Below are 24,466 nucleotides of genomic sequence, written 5' to 3'. Positions count from 1 at the left end.
GATGATTTTGAGTTAGACTCTAGTGGCACATTTGGGGATGCTTCTCCTGATGAAGAGGATTTCATGGACATAGGGGGAGATGCAGGTCCTAGCTCAAGCACAAACACTCTATCATGGATGTTTAGCAAAGACTGTAGTGAGCATCACTTCAAATCAAATCTATTCCACATAATCCATCAAACTCAAACAGCTCTTCAAGCCACTACAGATGCCAATACCAAGAGTCTTCTCCAAGCACACCTTGAGTCTCTTCACCTGCATAAAATCCAATCTCTAAAGCAAAGTCAAGATGTGTCTGAGATTAAGACAGAAACTGGACAAGTCAAAAAGGACATCACTGAAAGATTGGATTCTATTCTTCCTGACACTAAAATGAGAGATATCAACTGATAACTCAGGAAAGATTCTGATTTAACTAGCAAGGTTGATTCTTTAGACACTAGGGTGAAGGCCCTAAAAACTTCTATCACTAAAATGTAAATCAACCAAGTTCACCAGACACTCCTTCTTCAGAAATTTGTGGCTGCACAAATTTCCAACCCTGCTCAACTTGATGCTAACAAATGGGGGAGACAGATATACTTATCTCAGTTAGTGAATGAAGAGACAATCAATCTCATTCCATTTAGTGAGAGGGAGAAAGTACACAACATTCAAGTCAGTAAAGTGATTGTTCCAATAGTTACTTTCTCTAAGCCATCAGTTCTTGACGAAATTGACTTGATCAAGATAGCAGCTGAACTAGAGTTGAAATAAAAATGGAAGAAGCTTGATGAGAACATTGAGAAGAATTTTTGTAACGCCCTCCAAACCCGGGTCAGAAGTTTGGGGCTCACAACACACACACCATAATATATAAACCTGTATATAAATTTTTATAAGCATTGACCCTTTTACACAACCACAGACCGTAACATGTTAAAGTATGAAAACAAGCCATATCCTTAACTTTTATTACATCGTACCAAACCCCAACTAGTTCAACTTACAATTGATAATGATATCATTCTTACAATCTCGCATAACTCATCTACAATATAAGCTCCTGCTAGCTCGATCCAACTTAACCTGGAATCCTAGCTTGCACGTTGGACTGGGAATCCTTGTTATTAACAAATTTCCTTTTTCAACTGTTGAAAACATAAAAAGTTTTGCAAGAGTGAGCTAACTAGCTCAGCAAGTCATAATAGCAACAATTGAGGTTAAACAATAATCAATTGAAGTGAATCAGAAGAATCAAGTTTTTAAATAAGCAATGATTAGAATTGGATATTCACTTTTCATTTTAAAAACTAAGGTTAGGCTGCTGATCAGTCACGCACTAACCCCGAGCAAGGCTCCCAGCTTTTCTCTATATACTGGATCCAAGGCACACATTGGCCTATTATGACCACGAATCTGGTCCACATTTATAAAACCATCTAATTCTAAAATAATTCAATATGATAACCAATGGAAATTAATAAGCTGAATCATAAACAACATTTATCTTGAAGCATAGGGTGATTCACAATACCATGAAGGTATAACAAGGAATTTAAAAAGATTGGATTTCAATCAAGGAAAGAATCAAAAAGTAGAAGACCAAGGGTTCAAGGGTTCCAAGGGTTGGTCTTCTATTAAACAAGGAATAAGGGTTGGTATGTCAAGAAATTCAATATCAGAAATTAGTCTGTGGTAGATATGTATTTATGGAGTAGTATCGTATGTGTCTGGCTTGTATATGGGAATTCAATAATCATGGGTTTATGAAGAATAAGGCTTATGGCTCAAGATCAATAAGAATCAGGGTTTAAGGTTAAATAATTTAAAGCGCTTGCAATATAAAACACGAGTTATTTTAAATAATAGCGACATGTTATGAGACAGTTCAAAAATATTTGCAAAATATCTTGAAGAAGGTTCAGAAGTACTTGCCTTATCACCGATGATTTCCACTTTACTTGTACTCATCTAACAGTTTTACTCATCAACCACTTTTCTTCTCTTTCTATGCCTTGCTTCTATTTATCAATCACTTTCCTTCTCTTTCTATGCTTGGATTCTATTTATGGATCACTGGTTTCCTTTTCTATGCCTCGCTGACTCTGCTAGGCATCACAAATATCTAATAATTATTCATACTCATATCATTCTAATCGTCACATAAACGTCATAAGCTTTTATCTACCCTTCATTTTACCCAAATCCGATTTACGGATTGAAAGTTATGACTGAAACAGTCAAACAATAACCACATATGCATATAACACATCAATCAAATAGCACGCAGAACATAGCACGCAAGCTATTCAATCAAAATAATTTTTCAAAGAAGATTCAGAGTCAAAATGATTTTCCAGGTATTTAATACGAATTTTTGAACATTTTCCGTAATTAAAACGAGTCTCCGATTCATTTTATAATTAAATAATAGGGTTCGAACACCCGAATCTGACTCCAAAATAATTTTATAATAATTATCAAGTCTTGAAAATAATTTAAAATAATATTTTAAGGTTCGAAACTATTTTTCGGAATTTTTAATTCAAAATAATTAATTAAATCTAATTATTAAATCAATTAAAATTAATTAATAACTAATTAAATTAATTAATCAATTATCATATAAATTAATTGACTAGTTAATTAATTAATTATCAACTAAAATTATTTAATTAAATAATTAAGATTTATTTTTAAATAAAAATAATAATTTTTTTTTCAGAAATTAAATAATGAATTTCTAAATTTTTAAATAATTTAAACAATTTTCTGAAAAATAAAAATAAGCAGAATACTATTTTTATAAACATAAATATGTTTTTTTATAAATTTTATAACAGGAATCTAACATTTGCGAAAATTCTTAAACTTCAATGACTAGATTGCAAAAACAGGATTTTGAGAATTGTTTCTGGAAATTTTGGATCATAATCGGGTCAAACCCCGGGTCAAAATCGACCCGAACGGGTCACCCAACACCGAAGAACCCGTCGGACGAACTGCAGAATCCGGTGGCCGGAAAGTAATCCAGCGAGGCTCGATTTTGACACAAACAGGGTTGCTGGACTCAGTTTTCACGGGGTTTTCATTCTATTTCACTGCAGGAACTCAAATCAACTCACCAGCAATTCAAACGTTGCCTGTGAAAGGAATATGTCCCAAGTCCAATCATGTATAAGGATTTAGGAATAACTTTTATGTAATCTGTTTTGATTTCATTGATATTAATAAAAGACTTATTTTGTTTTTATTACGGGCCTTATCTATTTAAGTGTTTAAATAAGATATACCATAGTTTAGAGTAAAGCTTTTTATGGATTATGATGAGATCATAATAGTGAGACCTAAAAAGATGATAACTCTAAACTTAAATAGTGGTCATAGGATTACTAACTGGTAATTAATAATCCGCAAAGATCGGTACATACTATGCTTGCTTCATTATGAAGGATGTCCGTTCACATAGACATTTGTGTGGTGACACTATAGCTAGTATGTAGGTGCTTATTATAGAATAAGTTCACTGAACATGACTCGCACAGCTGAACAACTGATGGAGTTCACTCACGTGTCAGCAGTTATTCATATAGTGATAGTTGTACAAGTATCCTTAGACTTGAGGTCATCATAGTCATCTTGTGTACACTGAACTATGCTTCAGTTTAGTTCTTAGTCTCCAGGGACAATTATTAGGGCTCTTCTGGGTATAGGAATTTGTACGCGAAGATAGTGTATGATCAATAAAGGATCTACCCCTTCCAGTGAAGGAAGTGAATGTTCAAGGCTGATCCACTTATGCTAGTTCAGGAATCTCTGGCCAGAGTGAATGAAATTAGAAAGGAGTTTCTAATTTGCATAGAACTACGCATAGTAAATGGTAAGCAAGTGATTGAATTAGATAGGCTTGACACGAGATCCATGCCTTGTATTTAATCGGGACACTGTAGGGTAGAAGGAGTTTATTGTACGGTAACTATTCACTAAATAGGTTCTTGGTATTCTAAGCAGTGAATTCATATTATCCGGATAGTCGCGATATGCTGAGAAGTATCCCTCACGATGTAGAATAAATGTGATTAATTAATTAATCATATTTAATAAATTAAAGAATTTATATAAATAATGATAAAATAGTTTTATTATTATTTATTTCTACTACCGGCTTAATATTGAACCTACAGGGTCACACCATAAAAAGAGAATGATTTAATGGTGGAGGAATTAATTAATAATGGCTAATAATTATTTATTTATGAAATAAATAATTAATTGGCAAATTTAATAATTGATTAAATGAGATTTAATTGATTATAAATTAATTAAGAAAAGTTCTTAATATTATTAATTAAAGGATTTAATTTTTGGAAATTAAATCAAGAGAGAGAATTATTTCTAAAGTGTTTAGAAAAAGGATTAATGATTAAAAGGTGTTTTAATTATTAATGAGAATAATAAATGGGATAATAATAATAATATTTATGGGAAAATTTCAGCTGAAAATTTTGCCTATAAATACACTATTATAGACCCTATTTTATTCTAACCCACATCAAACTCGAAAACCCAAAAAGTTTGGAAAACCCAATTCTCTCCACCTCCTTCCTCCTCCTTAACATCGTTTTCTTGGTGGATACCGGTGGAGTGCTTCACACTTGAGGATCAACTGCTATGGATCTCTGATCGTTGTCTCCCAATTATTTTAAAAGGTTAGATTCGATCCCTCGAATTTTTATTCACGATTTATATGCTTTTATTTGGATTTTGTATGTGTAAAAGTGTTTTGCCATGCCCCGCTGCGTTAAAAATCCAACAATGGTATCAGAGCATAGGTTGTATGCATATAGATCTGTGGTAAAAAAAATTCAGAATTTTATGTGCTTGTATGAATTAATTATGATTTTTACAAGTTATATTATGGATTAATTTTGTCTGATGAGAAATCGTTTCTCATAATAATTTTGAATGTTGATCTGGGTTCTACAAATGTTGTAGATCGTCTGGGTATTTTTTTCATAATTTTAGGATGTATAGATTTTTTATTATGAATTTTTGAAGTTCTTACAATTAAATTCATAATTAAATAATCATATATATATATATGAATTGTAAGTATATATATTTGTACATCTATTGTCATCTGCTGTTGATTGATGTCTGAGATGGCACGGAAACAAAGCAATGCACGGACAAAGGTACAGGTTATGTCAGGCGCGGCGGCTGCTGTCGGGCGCGTGTGGCGCACGCGCGCGGGAAGGGCTATTGCGCATTTGTAGAATGCGTTACACCCTTTATTGGCTTAAAAGGGGTGTAACGCATCACGGGAATGCGTTACAGGTCCTGTAACGCGTTCCTGTAATGTGTTACAGCCCGTCTATTGATTTTAAAATTGATTTTCTGGGAGTTTCGTAACTCCGTTTTGGGCGTGCAATATACCGTTGGATTCGTTTTTCCGAGACGGATCTAATAGAGTGATCAATTTTAGTTTATATAAAAGTTTTGAACTGTTTATATTTCCATGAAGTGTTTTAAAGCTGTTTTTGATCGTTTGAATTGATTTTAAATGCTTCATGTGATATATAGAGATGTATAATGATTAGACTTATGTGCTAGATGATATAACATGCCTACCTTGATGTTTATTCATGTTGATATATGTGATATATGCTTAGTTTATCATGTGATGATAGATTTAGGTGAACTTAAATAAACATAAGGCGTTTGTTAGACAAGCTAGTATAGTGAAATTGTTTCATAACCTTAATAATAATATTATGAAAACCATCATGAGATTCTTGTGTTTATGAAACACGTAATTGAATATGAATTTTTGATATGAGAGAAAGGATGATTCTGTCAACAACAGATTTCTATCTGTAAGAAAGGGTTATTAAGTGACGCCTCTTGACAATGCTCCACCCGATCTGGGAATCATCTGATTATTGATTATTGATTTGAAATATTTAATTTAAAAGGATGAATCTCTTTATAATATGATTATGATTGTAATGTAATATAATCCCTCTAAAATTAAATAATATCAAGTAGTAATTGGCCAATGACACAACGGGCTTGTGTCGGTCATAGCCTTTCAACATGGTAGAAAGTAGTTCTTATTTTTGAATCATTGTCGTTTCATGCCACAGCCGAGGGATTTGATTTCGAAATAAGAAATACTTGTCTATTACATAGAGATGTGTACATTGAATAAGAATCTAAAGGTCGTTACATGCCACAGCCGTGGGCCTTTGGGGACTGATTCAATTGTACAGAATGTTGGGTTAGACTTAACTTAGAATATTGAGTTTATCGTGCCAAAGTCGTGACTCAATTATTCAAGAGGCTAAAGTTTGATTAGGGAATAACATGAGATGTAATTGACAAGAGTTGTCTGCCTATTGAACATTACATGGCGTTTCGTGCCACAGCCGGGGTTGTGTATGGAATGTAGGATCCCTATTCCCACTAGCATTATGAATGCTTAATTTTTCATGTAGGGGGTTGAATAAATTAGGAAAACTAGTGGGAGCCACTTATGAATAAAGACCCGATTCATATAGTGTTTTGAAATGAAATCGAATATTTGCTAAGTGTTGTTATGTGTTTATCATTTACAGATTTACTTTGTACGTTATGTCTTCTGCACTATCACTCAGGAGCATACTAGATGCTCACAAATTGACTGGTCCTAATTATGCTGACTGGCTTCGAAACTTGAGAATTGTTCTCAGGATTGAAAAGCTGGAATACGTGATTGACTCACCTAAGCCTACTGAACCTGCTAGTGATGTACATAATGATGAACATGTTGTGTATCGTAAGTGGATAGATGATGCAAATGTTGTTCAATACATCATGCTAGCTTCCATGAACATTTAGCTACAGAAGCAACATGAGCATATGGATGCTCACACTATCCTTATGCATCTACAAGAGTTGTATGATGTGGCGAGGAGGACAACTCGATATGAGATATCGAAGGAGCTGTTCGGTTGTAGGATGTCTGAGGGATCATCTGTGAATGACCATGTACTTAAGATGATCAATTTGATTGAACGTCTTGGACAACTTGGTTTTGCCATGGATGGGGAGCTGAGCCAAGACTTGGTCTTGCAATCGCTTCTGAGTTCGTTCTCGCAGTTTGTTGTGAACTTTCACATGAATAAGTTGGATGTCAGCCTGCCTGAACTCCACAACATGTTGAAGACTGCGGAATCGAATTTTCCCCCTAAGAAGAGTTATGTTCTTCTAATTGGTGAAGGTTCCAATCCTAAGAAAAGGAAGACGAACTCTTCTAAGAAGAAGAAAGTAGGTGAGAAAATGCCGGTTCCACCAGAAGCTGAAGACCCCAAGAGCAAAGTTGTTTGCTTTCACTATAACAAGGTGGGGCACTGGAAGAGTAACTGCAAGGTTTACCTTGCAGAATTGAAGAAGAAGAAGGGTAGTGAGACTACCGCTTCTGATTCAGGTATGTTCATGATAGAAGTGAATATGTCATTAAATCAAATTTCTACTTGGGTATTAGATACCGCCTGTGGTTCTCAAATCTGCAATTTGTTGCAGAGACCAAGGAGAAGTAGGACTCTTGAGGAAGAGGAGGTGATTCTACTGATGGAAATGAAGCAAGAGTTGCTTCTGAAGATGTAGAATCATTTCATTTACATATGCCTACGGGCAAGACTATTGTTTGAAATAATTGTTATTTTGTTCCCTCGATTGTGAGGAATATTATTCCCATGTTAGACTTGGCTGGATTTTCATTTATTATTGAGAATAATGAATGTTCTATTCTTAGAGATAATATTCTTTATCGACGTGGTACTTTAAATAATGGTTTGTATAAATGTGACATAATTTACTTCAGATTGAACAAACTAATAAAAGAAAAGGGATGATGAAAATCTCACTTCATAGTGGCACTGCAGTCTCCATTTAGTGGACATGGAGAGAGGGCTGCAGATTTGCTAGGAATGGTACACACAGATGTATGTGGACCAATGTCTACGCAAGTCATGGGTGGATTTTCATACTTCATTACTTTCATAGATGATAGATCTGGATTCGGATATGTGTTTGATGAAACATAAGTCTAAGGCCTTTGAAAAGTTCAAAGAATATAAGTATGAAGTGGAGAAACAACCAAACATAGTATTATAACTCTTCGATCAGATCGAGGTGGTGAATACTTTAATGGAGTGTTTCTAGATTATCTCAAAGTAAATGGTATAGTCTCCCAGTGGACTCCTCCAGATTGGTATCTGAAAGGAGAAATCGAACTTTGTTAGATATAGTTCGGTCCATGATGAGCTATGCAAATATTCCAGTATTCCTATAGGGTTATGCATTGGAAACCTCAGCATATTTACTGAATAAGGTGCCTTCCAAATCTGTTCCTCAAACTTCGTATGAGATATGGAAAGAAAGGAAAGCGAGTCTTAAACACGTTAAGATTTGGGGATGTCCAGCTTATGTCAAGTAAGTTGACCCAGATAAGCTGGAATATCGATCCGTAAAATGTAGTTTTGTGGGATATCCTAAAGAGACTTTAGGGTATTACTTTTACACCAATCATCGGGTGTTTGTCTCCAGACATGCTACCTTCTTGGAAAAGGAGTTTATCCTTGAAGGAAACAGTGGGAGCAAAATTGAACTTGATGAAGTTCAAGAAGCACAAACTACTACGGATCAAGTGGAAACACCTGTTCTGACTGAACAACCTTTTGTGGAACAGCCCATTCATAGATCAGGGAGAGTGTCTCGCCAACCTGAGAGGTAATATGGCCTTGTCATTGAGAATGACTGTAACGACCGAGGAATTACGCTTGTATTATGTTATAATAATAATAAATTATGTGTATTATTATGTGATTAACGGTGTTGAGGCATTAAACCCTAATTGTTATGTGCTACGTGTTGTCTGTTTTGATCTGAACATGTTTCGGATATTTATTGAGTGTTTTATCGCGAGTTATATATTTTATATCAAAACCCGTACAGCTCAAACAGTATTTTAAAAGCCCGTATTTCAAACAAAAATCATTGGCCCTATTTTGCCAAAAATGCCCTATACCGTATCGCTATTCTGAACCCCTAGACGTTTTACCAATTGACCTTTTTCGCGAAAAACGAATTTTTCCGGACCCCTTCGGGTACCAAAAGCCCCACAAAAATCACATTTTTATTTTTATATGATCATAAAATTATTATATATCATTTTTCTTTGTATTTTTGTATTTTTCACAATTTTTGGGAATTTTTAGTATTTATTTTGTATTTATTGGATATTTAAAAATTCAATATTAATACCCAAAAATTATAAAAATTGGGGCCAAATATTTTTATTAGGAGTGTAATTAGCCCCTTAATTTTATTTAGGGGTATTATTTTCAGTACTATAAATAGCTGAATTATTATTAATTTTTAGTTAATTAAGTATTAAAAAAAAAATCAGAAAGAAATAAAAGAAAAAGAAAAGGGGAATTAGGGTTAGGGTTTGTGAAGAACAGCAGGAGGAATCAAAGCCAAGTTTGATCGTGATTCTGTTAACCAAATCAGTCGTGTAAGTATCCGTTGTGAAGCTCTTTCAATTCTCTATCTGATTATGTAATCGTTTTTGTTGATTGGTTAGTCGATTTTTAATTCATAATTTTCGGGTTAATTCATGAATTCGGGTTTTGAGTTTGACTGATTGTTTGATGTTGTGGTTGCTGGAAATGATTAGATCGTTAAAAACCGAGTCGAACGGCATCGGTTTCGTAGTGTTTGGTTGTAGTTTGCGTGCTCGTCGGAGAACCGCCGCCATAGCGGTGTTCTTCGTCTCCGGTGATGCTCGACGGGGAAGGAGGACGAAGGGAGGCCTGGGAACGAAGGAGGCATCGCTGGTATTGCTGTGCATCAGAAACAGGGAAGAAACGAACTCGAATCACGATGTTTGGCTGTGTTTTCGTCTCGCCGGGAAACGCCGCCGACGCCGGTTTCTGGGCAGTCGGGGCGGTGTTCTTGAGCGACCCGGGTTCGACCCGGTTCCAACCCGGAAATCGACCCGGGTTTGATCCTAAAAACCCTAATCTGAAAACCTGTGTTGTGTTTCTGAAATATTAATTATTTATTGTATTTTCTAAAATCAGAAAATCAGTTTTAAAAATTCTATTAATTAATTAAAAAATTAGTTGTATATTCTGAAAAAAAAAAATTTAGTATTATTAATTTCTAAATTATTTTATTGATTTATAAATTCGAATTTAATTAATTAATTATTTAATTATTTATCTAATTATTTATTAGTTATCTAATTAATTAATAATTAGGTAATTAACTAATAATTAGGTAATTAATTAATAAATAAGGATTAAAAATAATTAAATAATATGATTAATAATTCAATAATTAGTTATTATTACGAATAATGGTTCGATAATGAGAATTATTATTCGGGCGATAATTATTCGAATAATATTGTAGTGATTATTTGTATCGTATAATTAAATACCGATAATTAATTGATTAACGAATCGTATAAGTTTCAGTAATAATGTAATAGATCGATAGTTATTCGAGAATTGCGAGTAGCTCGTAATTATACGAATAATTAATCGTTAAGTGATTTATAATTCGAGTAATTCGTAGTTATTCGATAAATAGCGTATCAGTTAAATAAGTTGGTTGATTATTTGTAAATAATCGATCTAATCGAATAAATAACGATGAGTTGTGAATATTTGTAATAAATTGTGATTAATCCTAATAATTAGGGATTAATTATTTTAAATTAGCAAATAATTATCTATTAATTATTTATTAGTTATTTATTTATTAAGTGATTAATTATTTCGATAATTAATCACATAATCTTCAATAAATCGTAACTTCTTCGTTTTAACTCCAAAAATTATAAAAAAATTATTTTTGACTTTGATTTTTCTTAAATAATTATTTAAAAATTATTTTAGGATTTAAAAGGTTATAATAATTATCTATATTGAATAATAACTTGAATTATCAGTGTTTAATTCATAACAATTTAACCGTTAGTCCGATTTGAGTGAAACGAAGACCCCTAGACTCAGAAAAATGAGACGAATCCAATAAAAATAGTTGTAAGTTATAATTTCTTTTGAAAAAGAGTGGTTGGTGATAATTGATGGTTCGAAGGTCCTAGTAGGGATATAATTAAGCCGAATAACTCCCGAAAAATTATAATAAAATCAGATACGACTAGTAATGCAGGTATAAGCCTAGAATTGATTCTAAAAATAATTATAAATCTAGAAATTAATTATGTGCTTTACGTGCTACGTGCTTTATGTAATTATGTGAATAGATGTGCTGTATAAATGTATATATATATATATATATATGCGAGTTAGATAGAAACGCATGGGTAGACTGATAAGGTTGCGTGATATCAATTCAAGATACACGTATATAGTAAATTATCTAAACACCTATCTTTCTATAATTTGTTCAGTGTTAGCAAGGCAGAGCAAGCTAGGGTCAGAAGGCAGTAAGTTAAACCAGGTTAAGTACGCGCAAGGCAAGTTTTTCCTCTATTCTAAATTCAGAATAGTGATTCATATTTCCTTTCTATCGTATCAATTCTCTTTGATAATCATTGTTCATATACACTGTTACCCAATTATATCACTTGTTCCATTTCATTTAAATTCTTGATTTACCCAATTTATGGAATTCTTGTTCATATTTCAATCCCTTTACCCTTGTTACATATAGTCTGGTATATCCTGGTGTTAGGATATATCAATAGCATTCCGATTATTCCGGATGCTAAGCCTTGGACTGGATGGTTACTTTACGAGCTGGGTTTTACCCAGGTCATTAATTAATAGGCCATAGTTGCCTGAGTACTCCTAATGTTGGTTGGGTCTATGCAGTTGGGTATAGATCCGCACTATATTCTGACTGATCAGCAGGTTATAGTGCATATGTTGGTTCTTGTTCCAGTCTTGTTCATTTGGCACTCGCCAGTGTTGGCAAATTATTATCATATACAGATACAGATGGTTGTTCAAACCAACAGCTTATTGGTTCATTTATTTCTCTCTTTATATATATATATTGTTGCAGGCTTGTTGAGCAATTTTGGCTCATCCCTTTTTATTGTTACTCCTATTGTTTTACAGTTAAGGTAGAGAATGAAACCCATCAGGACCCGCGTAGTCAAGAAGCGAGTCAAGCGGCGGGACCCTCTTATACCAAGAGTGTTCCTTCCTATTCCCGAAGAGAGTTTTGAAGTGCCAGATCAGGTGTAGCAGGATAAGTAGTAATGTTGGGTTGAATAAAAGTTTTGTGTAGTTTGAATAAAAGATTGTGTAGGGAAACTGTAGATAGAATAAAGTTTTGTAATAAAGAGAGTTCTTGAGACAGGTTTTATTTAGTTGGGTTTGTAATAAAGTGTAGTGCATGATTCTTGTTTTTCAAACTCAAACCTTAAAAGATCCTGAGTAGTGATAGTTCGGGGTAATTATTATATTAATATTCCGCTTGTGCAGATATAGTTGGTAATTGTTGTTAGTAATGCCCCAAATCTATACCCCGGGTTTGGAGGGTGTTATAGTTGGTATCCGAGCTTAGGATTGACCTTGGAAAACAAGAATGTTAGGGTTAAGATAAGATAGGAAAATAAGATAGGATGAGAGTGAGAGTGTTAGGACTGTTTGTCTATGTGATTAGAAGTATGAGTTATAGGATTGTGATTTGATTGTTTTTGTGTTATTATTTTTATGTATATTAGATGGCTTCTTTATCATCATCTACGGAGAGGACCGAGACAGATCCAGTGGATGCACAGGTAGTAGCCCCAGTGTCAGAGCAGATCTTACCTCCATTGCCACCTGAGCCAGCACCAGAGATACCACTTTTCCCGGAGGTACCAGGTTTTGCAGATTATTTTCCATACGTTGAGCCAGAAATACCAGATATTCCACCATTAGAGTTTCCGATGTTCGATATTCCTGATATGGTTGATCTTCCGCAGTGGGAGGATGTAGAGCCTCAGATTCCTATGCCACCAGTCGAGATTCCAGAGATGCCACCGATGGAGCAGCCTGTCTTATTTCCTGCCCCATTAGCCATTTATGCACCTGTTCCAGGAGTGTATCAGTTTCCTCAGCCGGAGTTTATGGATGAGATCGTGGTAGATGGACCATTACCTTCTCGAGGTTCCAGCACTGATCTTCAGGAGCATCATACCGTGACTTACCAGCGCTTTCAGGCAGAGAGGGAGGAGAGGATTAGATGGCAGAACCAGTGTAGAGAGATTCTTGGATTGTATGAGACACAGACGGATGGTCCTGTCAGAGCATTACGACCGGATTATATACTGAGAGAGAGACTACATCATATTCACCGGGTTAGTTCGCAGCAGCTTACTGAGTTGAGACAGCAGGATCTTAGTGCGGAGACAGCATATCGCAGAGCATTGGGACTTACCGAGGCAGTGCTAGAGGCAGTGCAGGAGGAGTTGAGCCACGTACCACCAGGATTTTGAGACCAGCAGATCGATGAGAGTTGTATTATGTATATTTTGTAGATATAGGCAGCATAGTATTGTATATTAGTTTGTATGAGTGTAGCTACTGACTCTGACTAATAGTAGTAGCAGTACGACTGTTATATTATAGGGTTTTGTATCAAGCACTGACACCTATAGCTGGTGTTCTACTTATATATATATATGAGATAATCTTTTGCACGTTTTCTTTATTTTATTTCCAGTCATTTAAGCATTTACATTTATTTCAGTACCATTGCATATTTACAAATGTAGTTTTATTCACGATCATGTTGTAAAAAAAAAAAAAAAAAAAAAAAAAAAAAAAAAAAAAAAAAAAAAAAAAAAAAATTAAAACATATCATACTGTTTTATCTATTCAGTTATTTAGTAAGTTATTTTATTTTCTCGAATTAACTGTTTTAATATATGTTTAATATACTGTTATTAAATAAGGTCCACTATTTATTTACCAGAAAAATGGCACCTAAGAGAAAAGCGCAGCCCGACTCATCGAATGAAAACACCGATGGCCAAAACAATAATAGACAGATGGATCAGATGTTTAATCTCATGCAACAGCAGATGTTGATGATGCAACAACAAATGCAGCAGCAGCAACAGCAATTCCAGCAACAGATGTTACAGCAAGCCGCTCATCCAGGACATCAAATACCACCAGCAGCACCTACGACTACTTTCAAGCAATTTCAGTCGGTGAAGCCACCGGAATTTATGGGTTCTACAGATCCTACAAAAGCGAGAGCTTGGCTGAAAGAGATGGAAAAGGCTTTTTCGTTGGCAAAGGTCGAGGAAGAACAGAAGACAGATTTCGCTAGCTATTTCCTGAAAGGCGAAGCTAATTATTGGTGGGAATCAAAGAAAACTTTGGAAGAAGGTGTGGTGAACTGGAACAGATTCACTGATCTTTTCTTGGAGAAATATTTTCCTCGTTTTATGAAAAACCAGATGGAGATCAAGTTCCTGGAGCTGAAACAAGACAACTTATCGGTTACGGATTATGAAACCAAGTTTACTGAATTGGCAAGGTTTGTTCCAGAGCAGGTGGACACGGACGAGAAGCGGGCCAAGAGATTTCAGCAAGGATTAAAACCATGGATTCGTAGCAGGGTAGCTGTGTTTGAGTTGACAACTTATACGGCTGTTGTTCAGAAGGCTATGATTATTGAAGGAGAAAGCGAAGCAGCTCAGAGAGAGAAAGGGCCAGGGAATTTTCAGAATCGTTTCAACAAAAGGCCGGGATTTCAAGCTCGGGGAAAAGTAAATTTCAAAAGGCCAGAGCAGAACAATCAGAGGATGGGAAATCGACTACCTGCCCCAACTCAGCAAAGACTTATTCGACTGCCTATACCTGATTGCAGAACGTGTGGTAAAAAGCATACAGGAGTTTGCAACAAGCTAAATGTTACGTGTTTCAAGTGCAAGCAAAGGGGACACTATTCTGGAGAATGTCCAATGGGAAAAGCAGAAGTTACTTGTTTTCAATGTGGGAGAAAAGGGCATATCGCCAAAGACTGCAGAGGAATTGCAATGGCTGCCAGTATTCCAAGAGTTTTAGCATTACCTCCACCTCCACTACCACAGCAAAATCAGCCCAGAGCAAGGACTTTCAACATGTCAATGAAGGAAGCGGTACAGAGTCCGAATGTGGTTGCAGGTACACTTCCTGTAAATTCCATAAATGCTTTGGTATTGATTGATTCAGGAGCTACTAGATCTTTTATTTCTGAAGCCTTTATCTCTAAGATAGATTGTGAGATTCAGTGGTTGGATGAAGTGTTAGTCATAAAATTAGCGAATAATGATCAGGTTGCAGTAGATCGAGTATGTCCGAGCTGTGATATTGAGATAGGGAGATGTCATTTTTCAGTTGATTTGATACCTTTTAGGTTAGGGGAGTTTGATATTATTTTAGGAATGGATTGGCTGTCTAAGAATAATGCTCAAATTGACTGTGCGAATAAGAAAGTGAAATTGCAAACTGAAGAAAATGAAACGGTAATATTTAAAGGTGAGAAGCAAAAACAGAAATTCCTATCAATAATGCAGACGAGAAGATTGCTACGTCAAGGATGTCAAGCTTATTTAGCCTATGTACGGGATGTTGATAAGGGAAATTTGAAGATTGAAGATATTCCTGTAGTTTGTGAATTTCTTGATGTTTTTCCGGACGAATTACCAGGACTTCCACCAGATCGAGAAATCGAATTCACTATTGACTTAACGCCAGGGACTGAACCAATTTCGAAAGCTCCATATAGAATGGCACCTGTTGAAATGAGGGAATTAGCAAAACAGTTGCAAGAACTTCTTGACAAAGGAATTATAAGGCCAAGTGTATCCCCATGGGGTGCGCCAGTATTGTTCGTGAAAAAGAAGGATGGTAGTATGCGACTGTGTATCGATTATCGTGAGCTGAACAAGTTAACTATCAAGAATAAATATCCTTTACCTCGCATTGATGATTTATTTGATCAACTAAAAGGAGCAGCATGGTTTTCGAAAATTGACTTACGATCGGGCTATCATCAGTTAAAAATCAAGGCCGAAGATACTCCAAAGACAGCGTTTAGAACAAGGTACGGACACTATGAATTTCTTGTAATGGCTTTTGGATTGACGAATGCACCTGCAGCGTTTATGGATTTGATGAATCGAATATTCAAGAAGTATTTGGATAAGTTTATCATTATATTTATTGATGACATCTTGATCTATTCAAAGACGGAAGAAGAGCATGCAGCGCATTTAAGAACGACATTGGAGATATTACGGAAGGAGCAGCTATATGCAAAATTTTCCAAATGCGAATTTTGGTTGAAAGAAGTGCAGTTTTTAGGGCACATCATCAGCAGAGAAGGCATTCAAGTTGATCCAACAAAGATTGAAGCTGTGTTGAATTGGGAAAGACCAAGGACGCCGACAGAGATTCGAAGTTTCTTAGGTTTGGCAGGATATTATCGAAGATTTGTCAAAGATTTTGCAAAGATAGCTACACCGCTGACCAAGTTAACTCGACAAAGTGAAAAGTTCGAATGGAATAGTAAGTGTGAAGAAAGTTTTCAAGAGTTGAAGAATCGGTTGGTGACGGCACCAGTATTAGTATTGCCAGACGAGCAAGGAAATTTTGTTATCTACAGTGACGCTTCATATCGTGGTTTAGGATGTGTATTGATGCAACATGGTAACGTCATTGCATATGCGTCGAGACAACTTAAACCCCATGAACAGAAATATCCTACGCATGATCTGGAACTAGCAGCAATTGTTTTTGCATTGAAGCTTTGGAGACATTATCTGTACGGTGAAAAATGTGAAATCTACACGGATCATAAAAGTCTGAAGTATATCTTCACGCAAAAGGAACTGAACATGCGACAACGTCGATGGCTGGAATTGATTAAAGATTACGATGTTACAATTAGTTATCATCCAGGAAAAGCAAATGTTGTAGCGGATGCGTTAAGCAGAAAAGAAAGATTAAATCGGTTAACTTCGTGCGAAGAATTGGCCAAGGAATTCGACAAATTGGAGATCGAGATTCGTATTCCCGATGAATCTGCAGAAACTATCTACGCTATGACTTTCCAACCAGAATTGCTAGAAAAGATTCGCCGTTGTCAAGAAGAAGTGATGAGCCAAGACGACAACTTAACAGGAGAAGAGATTACAACTCAGAAAGATAATGAGGGAATTTTACGTTTTGCGTCAAGAATCTGGATCCCTAATGTGGCAGAATTAAAAGAAGAAGTTATGCGAGATGCGCACAATTCGAAGTATTCCATTCATCCAGGAAGCACGAAAATGTATCGCGATTTGAAGGAAAACTTTTGGTGGCCGAATATGAAGAAGGAGATAGCAGAATGGGTGAGTAAATGTTACACATGCCAGCGAGTTAAAGCAGAACACCAACGTCCGAGTGGGTTATTGCAACCATTAGACATTCCAGAATGGAAATGGGAACATCTAGCGATGGATTTTGTGGTAGGTCTACCGAAGACTAGGGCAAATCATGATGCGATATGGGTAATCATTGACAGACTTACGAAGTCGGCACATTTTCTACCAATTAATGAAAGATTTTCGCTCGACAAATTAGTGCACATATATCTCAAAGAAATTGTGATGCGTCATGGAGTACCAGTATCGATTGTATCGGATCGAGATCCTCGTTTCAATTCAAGATTTTGGAGGCAATTTCAAGAATGTCTAGGAACGAAGTTGAATATGAGTACAGCTTATCATCCGCAAACTGACGGCCAAAGTGAAAGGACAATTCAAACGATTGAAGACATGCTACGAGTTTGTGCGATCGATTTTGAAGGCAGTTGGGATGAACATTTACCCCTAGTGGAATTTTCTTATAATAACAGCTATCACGCCAGTATTGGAATGCCACCGTATGAAGCATTATATGGGAGGAAATGCAGATCACCCGTGCACTGGGATGAAGTTGGAGAACGCAAGATTTTGGGTCCAGAATTAATTCAGCAGACAAAAGAAAAGATTGATCTTATTCGAAAACGAATCGAGGCAGCACAAAACAGACAAAGCAGATATGCAAACCAAACCAGGAAGGATATGGATTATCAAGAAGGAGAACACGTATTGCTCAAAATATCGCCATGGAAAGGATTGACCAGATTTGGCAATAAAGGGAAATTGAAGCCACGATACGTTGGACCATTTGAAATTTTGAAGAAAGTTGGGAAGGTTGCGTACGAGTTAGCTCTACCACCCCATATGCAGCACATTCACAACGTATTTCATGTATCTATGCTTAAGAGGTATAATCCTGATACAAGGCATGTAATAGAGTATGAACCAGTAGAACTTCAGGCAGATTTGTCATATGTAGAACAGCCAATAAGAATTCTAGATAGGCAAGAGAGAGTATTAAGAAATAAGTCTGTGTCATTAGTGAGAGTTTTATGGAGAAACCCGGTGGTTGAAGAATCAACCTGGGAGCTTGAGAGTGAAATGTTAGAAAAGTATCCTCAGTTACTTGCATAATTAGATTCTGAGGACAGAATCTTGTTAAGGGGGGGAGAATGTAACGACCGAGGAATTACGCTTGTATTATGTTATAATAATAATAAATTATGTGTATTATTATGTGATTAACGGTGTTGAGGCATTAAACCCTAATTGTTATGTGCTACGTGTTGTCTGTTTTGATCTGAACATGTTTCGGATATTTATTGAGTGTTTTATCGCGAGTTATATATTTTATATCAAAACCCGTACAGCTCAAACAGTATTTTAAAAGCCCGTATTTCAAACAAAAATCATTGGCCCTATTTTGCCAAAAATGCCCTATACCGTATCGCTATTCTGAACCCCTAGACGTTTTACCAATTGACCTTTTTCGCGAAAAACGAATTTTTCCGGACCCCTTCGGGTACCAAAAGCCCCACAAAAATCACATTTTTATTTTTATATGATCATAAAATTATTATATATCATTTTTCTTTGTATTTTTGTATTTTTCACAATTTTTGGGAATTTTTAGTATTTATTTTGTATTTATTGGATATTTAAAAATTCAATATTAATACCCAAAAATTATAAAAATTGGGGCCAAATATTTTTATTAGGAGTGTAATTAGCCCCTTAATTTTATTTAGGGGTATTATTTTCAGTACTATAAATAGCTGAATTATTATTAATTTTTAGTTAATTAAGTATTAAAAAAAAATCAGAAAGAAATAAAAGAAAAAGAAAAGGGGAATTAGGGTTAGGGTTTGTGAAGAACAGCAGGAGGAATCAAAGCCAAGTTTGATCGTGATTCTGTTAACCAAATCAGTCGTGTAAGTATCCGTTGTGAAGCTCTTTCAATTCTCTATCTGATTATGTAATCGTTTTTGTTGATTGGTTAGTCGATTTTTAATTCATAATTTTCGGGTTAATTCATGAATTCGGGTTTTGAGTTTGACTGATTGTTTGATGTTGTGGTTGCTGGAAATGATTAGATCGTTAAAAACCGAGTCGAACGGCATCGGTTTCGTAGTGTTTGGTTGTAGTTTGCGTGCTCGTCGGAGAACCGCCGCCATAGCGGTGTTCTTCGTCTCCGGTGATGCTCGACGGGGAAGGAGGACGAAGGGAGGCCTGGGAACGAAGGAGGCATCGCTGGTATTGCTGTGCATCAGAAACAGGGAAGAAACGAACTCGAATCACGATGTTTGGCTGTGTTTTCGTCTCGCCGGGAAACGCCGCCGACGCCGGTTTCTGGGCAGTCGGGGCGGTGTTCTTGAGCGACCCGGGTTCGACCCGGTTCCAACCCGGAAATCGACCCGGGTTTGATCCTAAAAACCCTAATCTGAAAACCTGTGTTGTGTTTCTGAAATATTAATTATTTATTGTATTTTCTAAAATCAGAAAATCAGTTTTAAAAATTCTATTAATTAATTAAAAAATTAGTTGTATATTCTGAAAAAAAAAAATTTAGTATTATTAATTTCTAAATTATTTTATTGATTTATAAATTCGAATTTAATTAATTAATTATTTAATTATTTATCTAATTATTTATTAGTTATCTAATTAATTAATAATTAGGTAATTAACTAATAATTAGGTAATTAATTAATAAATAAGGATTAAAAATAATTAAATAATATGATTAATAATTCAATAATTAGTTATTATTACGAATAATGGTTCGATAATGAGAATTATTATTCGGGCGATAATTATTCGAATAATATTGTAGTGATTATTTGTATCGTATAATTAAATACCGATAATTAATTGATTAACGAATCGTATAAGTTTCAGTAATAATGTAATAGATCGATAGTTATTCGAGAATTGCGAGTAGCTCGTAATTATACGAATAATTAATCGTTAAGTGATTTATAATTCGAGTAATTCGTAGTTATTCGATAAATAGCGTATCAGTTAAATAAGTTGGTTGATTATTTGTAAATAATCGATCTAATCGAATAAATAACGATGAGTTGTGAATATTTGTAATAAATTGTGATTAATCCTAATAATTAGGGATTAATTATTTTAAATTAGCAAATAATTATCTATTAATTATTTATTAGTTATTTATTTATTAAGTGATTAATTATTTCGATAATTAATCACATAATCTTCAATAAATCGTAACTTCTTCGTTTTAACTCCAAAAATTATAAAAAAATTATTTTTGACTTTGATTTTTCTTAAATAATTATTTAAAAATTATTTTAGGATTTAAAAGGTTATAATAATTATCTATATTGAATAATAACTTGAATTATCAGTGTTTAATTCATAACAATTTAACCGTTAGTCCGATTTGAGTGAAACGAAGACCCCTAGACTCAGAAAAATGAGACGAATCCAATAAAAATAGTTGTAAGTTATAATTTCTTTTGAAAAAGAGTGGTTGGTGATAATTGATGGTTCGAAGGTCCTAGTAGGGATATAATTAAGCCGAATAACTCCCGAAAAATTATAATAAAATCAGATACGACTAGTAATGCAGGTATAAGCCTAGAATTGATTCTAAAAATAATTATAAATCTAGAAATTAATTATGTGCTTTACGTGCTACGTGCTTTATGTAATTATGTGAATAGATGTGCTGTATAAATGTATATATATATATATATATATATGCGAGTTAGATAGAAACGCATGGGTAGACTGATAAGGTTGCGTGATATCAATTCAAGATACACGTATATAGTAAATTATCTAAACACCTATCTTTCTATAATTTGTTCAGTGTTAGCAAGGCAGAGCAAGCTAGGGTCAGAAGGCAGTAAGTTAAACCAGGTTAAGTACGCGCAAGGCAAGTTTTTCCTCTATTCTAAATTCAGAATAGTGATTCATATTTCCTTTCTATCGTATCAATTCTCTTTGATAATCATTGTTCATATACACTGTTACCCAATTATATCACTTGTTCCATTTCATTTAAATTCTTGATTTACCCAATTTATGGAATTCTTGTTCATATTTCAATCCCTTTACCCTTGTTACATATAGTCTGGTATATCCTGGTGTTAGGATATATCAATAGCATTCCGATTATTCCGGATGCTAAGCCTTGGACTGGATGGTTACTTTACGAGCTGGGTTTTACCCAGGTCATTAATTAATAGGCCATAGTTGCCTGAGTACTCCTAATGTTGGTTGGGTCTATGCAGTTGGGTATAGATCCGCACTATATTCTGACTGATCAGCAGGTTATAGTGCATATGTTGGTTCTTGTTCCAGTCTTGTTCATTTGGCACTCGCCAGTGTTGGCAAATTATTATCATATACAGATACAGATGGTTGTTCAAACCAACAGCTTATTGGTTCATTTATTTCTCTCTTTATATATATATATTGTTGCAGGCTTGTTGAGCAATTTTGGCTCATCCCTTTTTATTGTTACTCCTATTGTTTTACAGTTAAGGTAGAGAATGAAACCCATCAGGACCCGCGTAGTCAAGAAGCGAGTCAAGCGGCGGGACCCTCTTATACCAAGAGTGTTCCTTCCTATTCCCGAAGAGAGTTTTGAAGTGCCAGATCAGGTGTAGCAGGATAAGTAGTAATGTTGGGTTGAATAAAAGTTTTGTGTAGTTTGAATAAAAGATTGTGTAGGGAAACTGTAGATAGAATAAAGTTTTGTAATAAAGAGAGTTCTTGAGACAGGTTTTATTTAGTTGGGTTTGTAATAAAGTGTAGTGCATGATTCTTGTTTTTCAAACTCAAACCTTAAAAGATCCTGAGTAGTGATAGTTCGGGGTAATTATTATATTAATATTCCGCTTGTGCAGGTATAGTTGGTAATTGTTGTTAGTAATGCCCCAAATCTATACCCCGGGTTTGGAGGGTGTTATAATGACAATGAGTTGTCGATCATTAATGATGACGACCCTGTGACCTATAATGAGGCTATGAGTAGTGTTGACTCAGAGAAATGGCATAGTGCCATGAAATCCAGAATGGAATCTATGTATACGGTATACAAAAGATAGATTATAGCAGATGGCCAGGTGGAGACCTTTAAGGCCAGGCTTTTGGGAAAAGGATTCAAACAAAGGCAATGAATTGACTTTGATGAAACCTTTTACCTGTAGCCCTGTTAAAATCAGTTCGGATTTTGCTTGCGAATGCTGCTTACTACGACTATGTGATCTGGCAAATAGCTAGATGGTTTTCTTTCCAAGGGAAATGAAAACCTAGTGTGCAAGCTGCTGCGAACCATATGTGGTTTAAAGCAAGCTTCTCGAAAGATGGAACATTCGTTTTGATGAGACAATCAAAGAGTTTGATTTTATCAAAAAAACGTAGATGAACCATGCGTCTACAAAAGGGTTAGTGGGAGCGCGGTAACATTTCTTGTATTGTATTGAATTAGAGTTGACACACATAACAACATAGCAGACCCACTCACAAAGCTACTTTGTGAAAGTCACTTTGATCGTCATAAAGACAAGATGGGTATTAGATACCAGAGTGATTGGCTTTAGTACAAGTGGGAGATTGAAAGGAATATGTCCTAAGTCCAATCATGTATAAGGATTTAGGAATAACTTTTATGTAATCTGTTTTGATTTCATTGATATTAATAAAAGACTTGTTTTGTTTTTATTACGGGCTTTATCTATTTAAGTGTTTAAATAAGATATACCATAGTTTAGAGTAAAGCTTTTTATGGATTATGATGAGATCATAATAGTGAGACCTAAAAAGATGATAACTCTAAACTTAAATAGTTCCTGGTCATAGGATTACTAACTGGTAATTAATAATCCGCAAAGATCGGTACATACTATGCTTGCTTCATTATGAAGGATGTCCGTTCTCATAGACATTTGTGTGGTGACACTATAGCTAGTATGTAGGTGCTTATTATAGAATAAGTTCACTGAACATGACTCGCACAGCTGAACAACTGATGGAGTTCACTCACGTGTCAGCAGTTGTTCATATAGTGATAGTTGTACAAGTATCCTTAGACTTGAGGTCATCATAGTCATCTTGTGTACACTGAACTATGCTTTGGTTTAGTTCTTAGTCTCCAGGGACAATTATTATGGCTCTTCTGGGTATAGGAATTCGTACGCAAAGATAGTGTATGATCAATAAAGGATCTACCCCTTCCAGTGAAGGAAGCGAATGTTCAAGGCTGATCCACTTATGCTAGTTCAGGAATCTCTGGCCAGAGTGAATGAAATTAGAAAGGAGTTTCTAATTTGCTTAGAACTACGCATAGTAAATGGTAAGCAAGTGATTGAATTAGATAGGCTTGACACGAGATCCATGCCTTGTATTTAATCGGGACATTGTAGGGTAGAAGGAGTTTATTGTACGGTAACTATTCACTAAATAGGTTCTTGGTATTCTAAGCAGTGAATTCATATTATCCGGATAGTCGCGATATGCTGAGAAGTATCCCTCACGATGTAGAATAAATGTGATTAATTAATTAATCATATTTAATAAATTAGAGAATTTATATAAATAATGATAAAATAGTTTTATTATTATTTATTTCTACTACCGGCTTAATATTGAACCTACAGGGTCACACCATAAAAAGAGAATGATTTAATGGTGGAGGAATTAATTAATAATGGCTAATAATTATTTATTTATGAAATAAATAATTAATTGGCAAATTTAATAATTGATTAAATGAGATTTAATTGATTATAAATTAATTAAGAAAAGTTCTTAATATTATTAATTAAAGGATTTAATTTTTGGAAATTAAATCAAGAGAGAGAATTATTTCTAAAGTGTTTAGAAAAAGGATTAATGATTAAAATGTGTTTTAATTATTAATGAGAATAATAAATGGGATAATAATAATAATATTTATGGGAAAATTTCAGCTGAAAATTTTGCCTATAAATACACTATTATAGACCGTATTTTATTCTAACCCACATTAAACCTGAAAATCCAAAAAGTTTGGAAAACCCAATTCTCTCCACCTCCTTCCTCCTCCTTAACATCGTT

The sequence above is a fragment of the Apium graveolens genome, chromosome 4 (assembly GCF_009905375.1).
Source record: "Apium graveolens cultivar Ventura chromosome 4, ASM990537v1, whole genome shotgun sequence".
Lineage (NCBI taxonomy): Eukaryota > Viridiplantae > Streptophyta > Magnoliopsida > Apiales > Apiaceae > Apium > Apium graveolens.
This window is presented reverse-complemented; position numbering follows the sequence as displayed.